This window comes from Propithecus coquereli, unplaced genomic scaffold (genome assembly GCF_000956105.1).
Source record: "Propithecus coquereli isolate 6110/MARCELLA unplaced genomic scaffold, Pcoq_1.0 Scaffold115, whole genome shotgun sequence".
Taxonomy (NCBI): Eukaryota; Metazoa; Chordata; class Mammalia; order Primates; family Indriidae; genus Propithecus; species Propithecus coquereli.
Genome location: NW_012135525.1, coordinates 5947305 through 5956135, shown reverse-complemented (window position 1 = coordinate 5956135; position 8831 = coordinate 5947305). Strand labels below are relative to the sequence as shown.

The 8831-nt window shown below is 35.7% G+C and overlaps 1 protein-coding gene across 1 annotated transcript in view; it reads left to right on the top strand.

Moving 5' to 3' along the window:
• BICC1 (BicC family RNA binding protein 1) overlaps positions 1-8831 on the top strand; it is a 273849-nt gene that overhangs the window by 26462 nt on the left and 238556 nt on the right. The window lies entirely within an intron of this gene.

Genomic DNA, 8831 nt, shown 5'->3' with positions numbered 1-8831 from the left:
TCTTGTATAGTCCTGGATAGAGCTGGAACGCATTCTACTAAGTGAGGTATCCCAAGAATGGAAAGACAAGCACCACATGTCCTCACCATCAAATTGGTTTTAACTGATCAACACATAAGTGCACATATAAGAATAACATCTATTGGATGTCGGGCAGGGGGGAGGGGGAAGGGGGACGGAGGGGACGGGTATATGCATACACAAAGAGTGCAATGAGCACCATCCGAGGGATGGACACACCTGAAACTAGGACTCGGGGGGCGGGCAAGGGCAACATACATAACATAAACATCTGTACCCCCATAATATGCTCAAATAGAAATAAATGGGCAAAAGACTTGAATAGACATTTGTCAAAAGAAAATGTCTATATACAAATAGCCAGCAAGCATGAAAAGATGTTCAACATCAAGTACTCATTAGGGAAATGTAATTCAAAATCACAGGAGACACCACCTCACACCCAGTAGGACGGCCATTGTTTAAAAAAAAACCCCAAAACCCAGAAAATAACAAGTGTTGGTGAGGATGTGCAGAAATTGGAACCATTGTGCACTGTTGGCGGGAATGTAAAGTGGTGCCACTATGGAAAACAGTATGAAGGTTTCTCAAAAAATTAAAAATAAAATTACTGTATGATCCAGCAATCCCACTTCTGGATATATACACAAAGGCATTGAAAGTAGGATCTCCAAGAGATATTTGCACACTCATTTTCCTTTCAGCATTATTCCCATTAGCTAAAAGGTGGAAGCTGTCTATATGTTTATTAACAGAGAAATGGATAAAAAAAATGTGGTATATAAATACAATGGAATATTATTTAGCCTTAAAAAAGAAGAAAATCCTGTCATATGCTGCAACATGCATAAACCTGGAGGGCGTTACGCTAAGAGAAATAAGCCAGTCACAGAAAGACAAATACTGCATGATTCCACTTACATGAGGTGTCTAAAATATCCAAAGTCTTGGAAACAGAAAGTAGAGTGGTGGTTGCCATGGGATGAGGAAAGGGGGAAAGGAGTTGTTGTTTATTGTTTATAGTTTAAGTCTTCAAGGTAAAGAAGTTCTAGAGGTCTGTTGCATATAGCGCACATAGTCAGCACTACTGTACTGTACGCTCAGAAACAGTTAAGTTGGTAAATTTTATGTTATATGTTTTTGACCATAATTTAAAATGAAAGAAATAAACCTGTGTGATGTCATCTGATGTTTTACCTGATAGGACAGATTTGCCTTTGGTAAGCCTTTATGAACAGGCATAACCCTTTAAAAACCGTTTGAAAGTTTTAAAAAGGAAAGAGCAAGAGCAGACACTTGAAGAGTCATAAATGGTTCTTTATCTTTTGTTTATAGCTTTAAAAGGGGAGCACTTTCTGTGTTTCACAGGGTGAACACATTCATCCATTGAAACTGGAACCATGAATATTTCCTTCTGAGCCTTCCATAAAGTAGGTCTGCATGAAGGCAGAGTCCTGCGGTAACTAGAACCTCGTAATAGCATTTACATTTGGTGTTAACATGCACCTAACAGGAAAAAGGATTCAGCTATTTTCAAGCTCTCAAATCCCAAATGTGCTGAATAGACATTTCTTTTAAAAAATAAATATACAAAATGGATTTGTGTGACTTGAAGTAAAAGAAATGTTCTTGCATGCCATAGTTAACAATTGTAATAATATCACTTACTCAAGTTTCCATATTTTTAAAGTAGACTGTCATGGTTTGGCTTAGCTACGAAATTAAATTATTGCTGGCTTGCACATTCCTGTTGGTTACACTATAATCTTTACCTCCCTTGGAAAATATGCCTGATTTTGAATGTTTATTTCAGGCTACTTGGCTTGAAATGCCTCTGTTTAGCAGCGAAGCATGGATATATATGTGTGATCTGTGTTATGTATCTAGAAAGGAAAGAAATAGAAATAAGTTTTACACTTTGAGTGTTTACAAATACATGATAATAGAGATATGAGGCACCTCAGAAATGGTATGAAAAACAGTATTCAGTAAAATTAAATTCTCTTGATAATAGATAAGAATGTTTCTAGTTATGTATGTATATATGTTTATATACACATGTATACATATGCATATATGTCTCTATATGGTATCGGTTGAATTGTGTCTCCCCTCCCCGCTCAATTTATATGTTGAAGTTCTAACCCCCGATATCTCAGAATGTGACCTTATTTGGAGATAGGGTTTTTACAGAGGTAATCAAATTAAAGTGAGGTCATTAGGGTGGGCCCTAATCTATTCTGACTGGTGTCCTTATAAAAAAGGGGAACTTTGGGCATGGAGTCATTCATAGAGGGATGACAATGTGAAGAGACACAGGGAAATGACAGCCATGTACCAGCCAGTGAGAGAGACATGGAACTGACCCTTCTCTTAGAGGCCTCCAAAGGAACCAAGTCTGTTGACACTTTGGTTTTGTACTTACAGCTTCCAGAATTGTAAAACAATAAATTTCTGTTGTTTAAGCCACCAAGTTTGTGGTATGTGGTTACAGCAGCACTAGCAAACTAATTTTGCAAACTAGTATTTCTCTATTATGCTAGAAGTCAAGATATACTCAGCTATAATACACGATTAATCTTTAAATATTTTAACTTAGTATCTCCTAAGCACTCTTAAGAAATTAGTTTCTGAATTTTGCAGATAGAGAAATTAAGGTTGTCCATGACGATGAGGCACTTAGATTTGGAGAGTGAACCCTACTTTGCATAAATAAAAATCAGACTTTCTCTTATTCAAAGGTCTATATGAGTTTGTGCAGTTTGTACTACCACCAGAGCCTACTGGAAACCTAATAAATTCGAAAGGTTGAATCAGGAAGAAACAAACCTGCCCTAATCAGCACCAAAATTAAAAAAAAATTCTCAAAATTACACATATTGGAATTAAATTTTCTGCAGATTACAAACAGATGCCTTCATAGGACCAGCTTTACCCCTGTCCCAAGTAGTAAGTGCCTTTTTATGGTGCTTGTTTTGTCATCAGTAGAAGGGACACCTGAGTTCAGTGCTTGGGCGAGTGGAGGGTGCAGTGTTCCCTGGGCTGGATCCCTCTGCATTCCATGGCATACCTAGATTGGATGTCCGTGTTTGCTACCTCCAACCAGTGCGAGAACACACCTGGGGGACCTGAACTTGTGACTGGGGAGAATTGGAGTTAGTGATAGAGAAAAAGAATGTTGTCTTACAATGTTAGGTATTTTTGTTGTTGCTGTGGAGGTTGGGAGAGGTTAATCTTTGGGTGAAAAAGTTCTATAACTACTTGAATTTTGTAGACTAAGACAGTGAATATTGTGAAACTGGCCTGACAAATGATTTTCACAGTAATTTTTATTTAAGAAATAAAAGAAACTACGTTATACTAAAGCTAGCGATCTTTCCAGTCGTGTTTTTGGCTAAGTTGTTCGATATTCTGTTAACTCAAAATATACTAAGGTATGGTATTTAAAAAGTTTTAAACTAGTATTTAATATAAGACTAGTTTTTGGAATAATGAGGAGCCAAAAGCTTTTGCAAAAATTGACTTAGTCATTGGTAAACTTTTATCTACTCCAAAAATAAATTTCATGTTTAGAAGATAGGTAATCAAGGGACAGTTTATGATTTATTGTGTTTATGAATTTGAGAATTTTATGACACTAAATTTTTGGGATAGAATTATTCTATGTTATCATAGTAAGTTATTCTTTCTAAATATACATTTTTGTGCTTTTATTATGACTGTTTCCATCCTAAATATTTTCAAACCCACAATTTTTAGTTATAAAATATTCTAATCAGCTCAGAGGATTTTTTGGTTTTGTTTTTAACATTTTAAATTGTGAAGAATAACACATATGCAACAAAAAAGCAAAAATGAATAGCTCAATAAAATATTACCACTGCTCAGATCAAAGAAGTGAATACTGTCTGCTTCCCAGAGGTACTCTGTTCATGCCTACTCGCTTACCCTTGAAGGTTACAGCTATCCTCATTTTTATGGTAATATCTTAATTTGATTTCCATATAGTTTTACCACCTGTATGTGTTTGAATCCCTAAATACTTTTTGCCTAATTTTAAACTTCATATAAATAAAATTCTACAACATATAATCTGTTGAGCCTGGTTTTTCTCAGTCAGAATTTGAAATTCATTGGTATTATCGTATATAGCTATAGTAGATTGATTGATTTTCATAGTATTTACCTTCATCCTATAAAACTTCCTGTAGCATGTCTTGTTGTGCAGCATTTCTGGAGACCAGTTTTCTTTTATTTGAACACATTTATTTCTGCATTTGGTTTTTTTTTTTTTTTTTTACTTTGGAGTATTCCGTTGTATGAATATACCACCATTTATCCTTTCCATTGTTGACAGTCACTTATGTTGTTTTTATGTTTGGCTAGTTGGCTAATATGAATAAAGCTACTGTGAATGTTTTTGTACCTATCCTTTGGTAGACTGATTTCTGTTGGGTGCGTACCTACAGATGAAAATGATATATGGTAAGAATATGTTTTGTTACAGAAGATATTGCCAATTAGTTTTCCAAAGTGATTGTACCATCTTACACTCTTATCTATAATCTTATAGTTTTCCATTTACTTCATAAACTTACCAATAATAGATGTTATAAGTCTTTTTCATTGTAGCCATTCTGGTGAGTGCATAGCAGCATTTCATTGTGGTTTTAATTTGTGTGTTCTTGATTACTAATGAGATTGAGCATTTTTACTTGTTTGCCGGCTATTTGGATGGTCGCTTTTGTGACACATCTATTCGGTATCATGTAATCTTACATTGTTCCAATGCCTATCACCTAGCTGAGAGGCTGTCAAGAACATTACTTGGGTTCTTCATTTGAAAATCTAACTGAATTATTGACAATATCCTTATGTATTACAGGCCATTTATAAATGACTTTTGTTTTACTGTAAAAGTAACATATGGCTAATATTGCTGCTAACTTTAGCCTTGCCTCTCAGGTTATTTCAGTCACCTTTTTGTGTAAGCTGTATACAGGTATGCTATTGTAGTATCACTTTTTAAATTAAATATTTATATGTAAACTTTCATAAGTCTGCTCTTCTAGGTTGATTTAAAAGTAATTCTTTAAAATGTGGATCAATTTTAAACAATAATTTCATTTTTAAAGTTTAAAATACAAATTTTAGACTCCGAATTATTCTTAGAGCATATATCACCGTGGCTATGAGATGTTTGGCTATTTTATCGTGGCTTCTTTATTAGATATGAAAGTTTAAGGTTTAATGTTTGGTCTAGTGTTTTTCTACATCTGAAATTGCTCATAATCTTGTCTCTTAGATTTGAATAGTTGTAACTGGATTGACTTCAAATTTTTTCTTTAAATTTATTGGAGATATATAATATTAATAGAAACAAAATGCCAAGGTAAGTTGGTGCTCCATGCAGGCTAATGATGTGCCTCTTTTTCAGCTCATGTGCTGTAGATGTTTGTTGTGCAAACATTGCCTGGCGAGGAAGGCATTGCATGGGGGAAGGCTGGAGAAATTAGCTTTCTGGTGGTGGCTTGAGCCTTTTTTCTTGTATCAAGAAATTTTGCTGCTGCCCAAACTTGCATATTCCATCTAGCAAAACAAACCCACCCCATCTAACTAGTTCTGCCCTCCTTAGAAGACCCTTCATTGTATCCTTTGTGGATTTCACTCTTTATCCCAATTAGGTTACCAAGTTATTCTTTCCAAAACATACAGCATCCTTTCTGGGTATCGGTTTGGTAAATACTGTTCTCTCTGTCATATTGCATTTGAAGTGATATATTAGTGCCCTAGAGATGTTTTAGACTAGCCTTCAAAAGTTTAGCATTCTTAGTAGCAACCCAGTTGGGCTGCCCCTTATTTTAGTTCCAAGAGAAGTCTGCACAAGGAAGGGCCTGGAGCCCTGTTCTTCTTTGTGTCACTTCATGAGTCCATGTCCTTCCTCTGTGTTAAATTCTTAAACATCTGGAAATGGGAGTTAGCAGAGTATATTTATTTATATCTTGTTTGATCTATTACGTATCGATTCTAATGACTTCTTTCCTGAACCAGAATGAAGCAATGAATGCTGTTTTGGCATTTTTAGTGTGGTTGCCCATTATTGCCTGTATAATTCAGAATGCTTCTGGGTCATGAAACAAAAATACTGTTATTTGTATTAGCATACGGATTTTGCTGCTCTGTCTTCTAGTTTATTGTTTTTCAAATTCTAGGAGTAATAGGGCCGAAGGTTGTAGAGCTGTGGTAATAAGTAAAATGGGCTGGGACACTGAAAATAGGGAGTGCTGACGATTGAGGCAAACTAGAGAGGCTACACCTGGCTTAAATGGGCCACCTGTTCTCTTACATCAGTTGCTGTGGGGATGCAGGTCTGATGCGGGCAGATCTACTGTTGTTCAAACCGAGAGGCAGAAATTTGAATTTTTACATGTAGTCCCCCAATTTTTATTATTGACAAATTATGTTTACAGAAAATATTTACGGGTTGAATAAAATACCACCTGTTTTCAGTCTCCAGGGACTGAAACTGTTAGAGCTTTACCTCCACTGAGGCATTGTTCGTGACCAGTCCTGGAAGCGTCAGCTCTGGGGACCTTGGTACTGAATAGCTCTCATAGTTGCAGGAAAAACCCAAGTCCAGACGACACCCACAGTTAACTATAGTTTTACCTAACTAAGTAAAAATCTTATTATTGTAATTTATTTTGTTATCCTATTATCAGTAGTTTCAAATGCTTAAGAAAAAAATTAATACTAATGTGTCAGTTTTGCAATCCAGAGGATGTTGGTACTTTTTTTTTTTTTAACAAAAGAGATTTAAAAAAATGATAACACATTTGCCTCCTGCCTTGCAAATGTATCAGCTTTTATTTATTTTTAATATTTAAGGAGTGAATCAGACTTTCATATGTGCTTGGTTAAATTGGTATCTAGAGACATAATGGAGGCTTCTTATTTTTTTCATTGGTAAGAATTTGTAATTCATTCTAGTAGAATTTTAAAAATCTTTTTATTTTAGAGCAATTTTAGATTTACAAAAAAGTTGTAAATATAGTGCAAAGAATTTCTGTCTACCTCAAATCCAGTTTCCCTTATTATTGACATATTAATCAATGAACCAGTAACAATGTGTTATTATGACCTAAAATCCATGCTTTATTCAGATTTCCTGATTTTTTATCAAATGTGCTTTCTCTGTTCCAGGATTCTTCCCAGGATACCACACATTACATTAATTGTCATGTCTCCTTAGGCTCCTCTTGGCTGCGACGGTTCCTCAGCCTTCTCTTGTTTTCAGTGACTTTGACAGTTTTGAGGAGTGCTCGTCAGGTATTCTGTAAACGTCCTTCAGTTGGGATTTGTCTGATTTTTTTTTTTCTCACGATTCAGCTGGGGTTATGTGTTTTGGGGAGGGAGTCTAGAGGTAAAATACCATTCTCATATCAAGGATGCACACTATTGTGGTGATTGATCTTTTACTATTGATGCGAATCTTGATGACCTGGCTGAGGTGGTGTTTGTCAGGTCTCTCCATTGTAATGTCACTGAAGTCACTGTGCGGCTCACATCTAAGGAGGGAGTCACATTCCACCTGTGTGAGAAGAGAGTGCCTACATAAATTATCTAGAACTCATGCGTGGGAGATTGGTCTCTTCTTCCCCATTTATTTGTTTTTCCAATAGTTTCTATCATGATGAAATGTGGATATTTATTTTATATTTTGGGTTATAATCTAATACTACTATTATCACTCGGATTGTTCCGGCTTTGGCCATTGGGAGCTCTTTCAGTTGGCTCCTGTGACCCTTTGATGTACGCCCATCATTGTTTTTGTTGTTGTTTTTGAGTACTTTCTTTCTTTCTGGCACTATGGGATGCTCATGCACCTGTTGTATATTCCCTGCCCCAGTCCTAGAATCAGCGGTTTTTCCAACGAGCCCTAGTTTTTTTGATTGGAGAATGATATTAGAAACTAAGATCTGCTATGTTCATTGCTACTGGAATGTGTTGCTTCTAGGTTCTTTCAGCTGACAGAGCCAGGGAATATATTGTGTATAACAACCCATTCACATATTTATAAATATTTGTATTTATATCCATTTATATCTATATTTAGCTAAACATGAATTCATACTGATGGCTCTAGCTGTAATCTATTACCACATGGGTTATTAGAGTTTTCTCCTGTTGCTTGTCTGTAAACTCCCACTCCAACAGTGAGAAATCTGGCTCCCATGATCCACAATCTATTTACTAAATTGTTCAACTCTAGTATATAATATAATAGTGGTTTTAGAATTCTTACTTGTGAGAAACAGCCTTATCCACAGAGCTTATGTGCAGTTCCTTTTGCCTTTAGTCTTACATACTCCACTTATTTCTAAGGATACTTAGGTCAGCATCTTCCCCATTCTCCCTCCATGAGCATATTTCAGATATTTGTTAGATTCTTTCGTCACAGTCTGCATTCATCTGGGATTCTCCAACCTCTCAAATGATTTCCTACAATTTGCAAACCTTAAGGTTTGCTCTGTATTCTGTGGGTTTTGGCAAATGCACAGTGTCATGTATGCCCCATTATAATATCATACAGAATAGTTTCACCATCCTCAAAGTCCAGTGTGCTTTACCTATTCAACTCTCACCTCTTCCCAAACCCCTAGCAATGACTGACTTGATTACTAATTTCTGTAATTTTGCCTTTTTCAGAGTATCATGTAAATGTAATCATACAGTATGTAGCCTTTTCAGACTGGCTTCTTTTATTTATACAAATGCATTTAAGAGTCATCTGTGTTTTTGTTATAGTT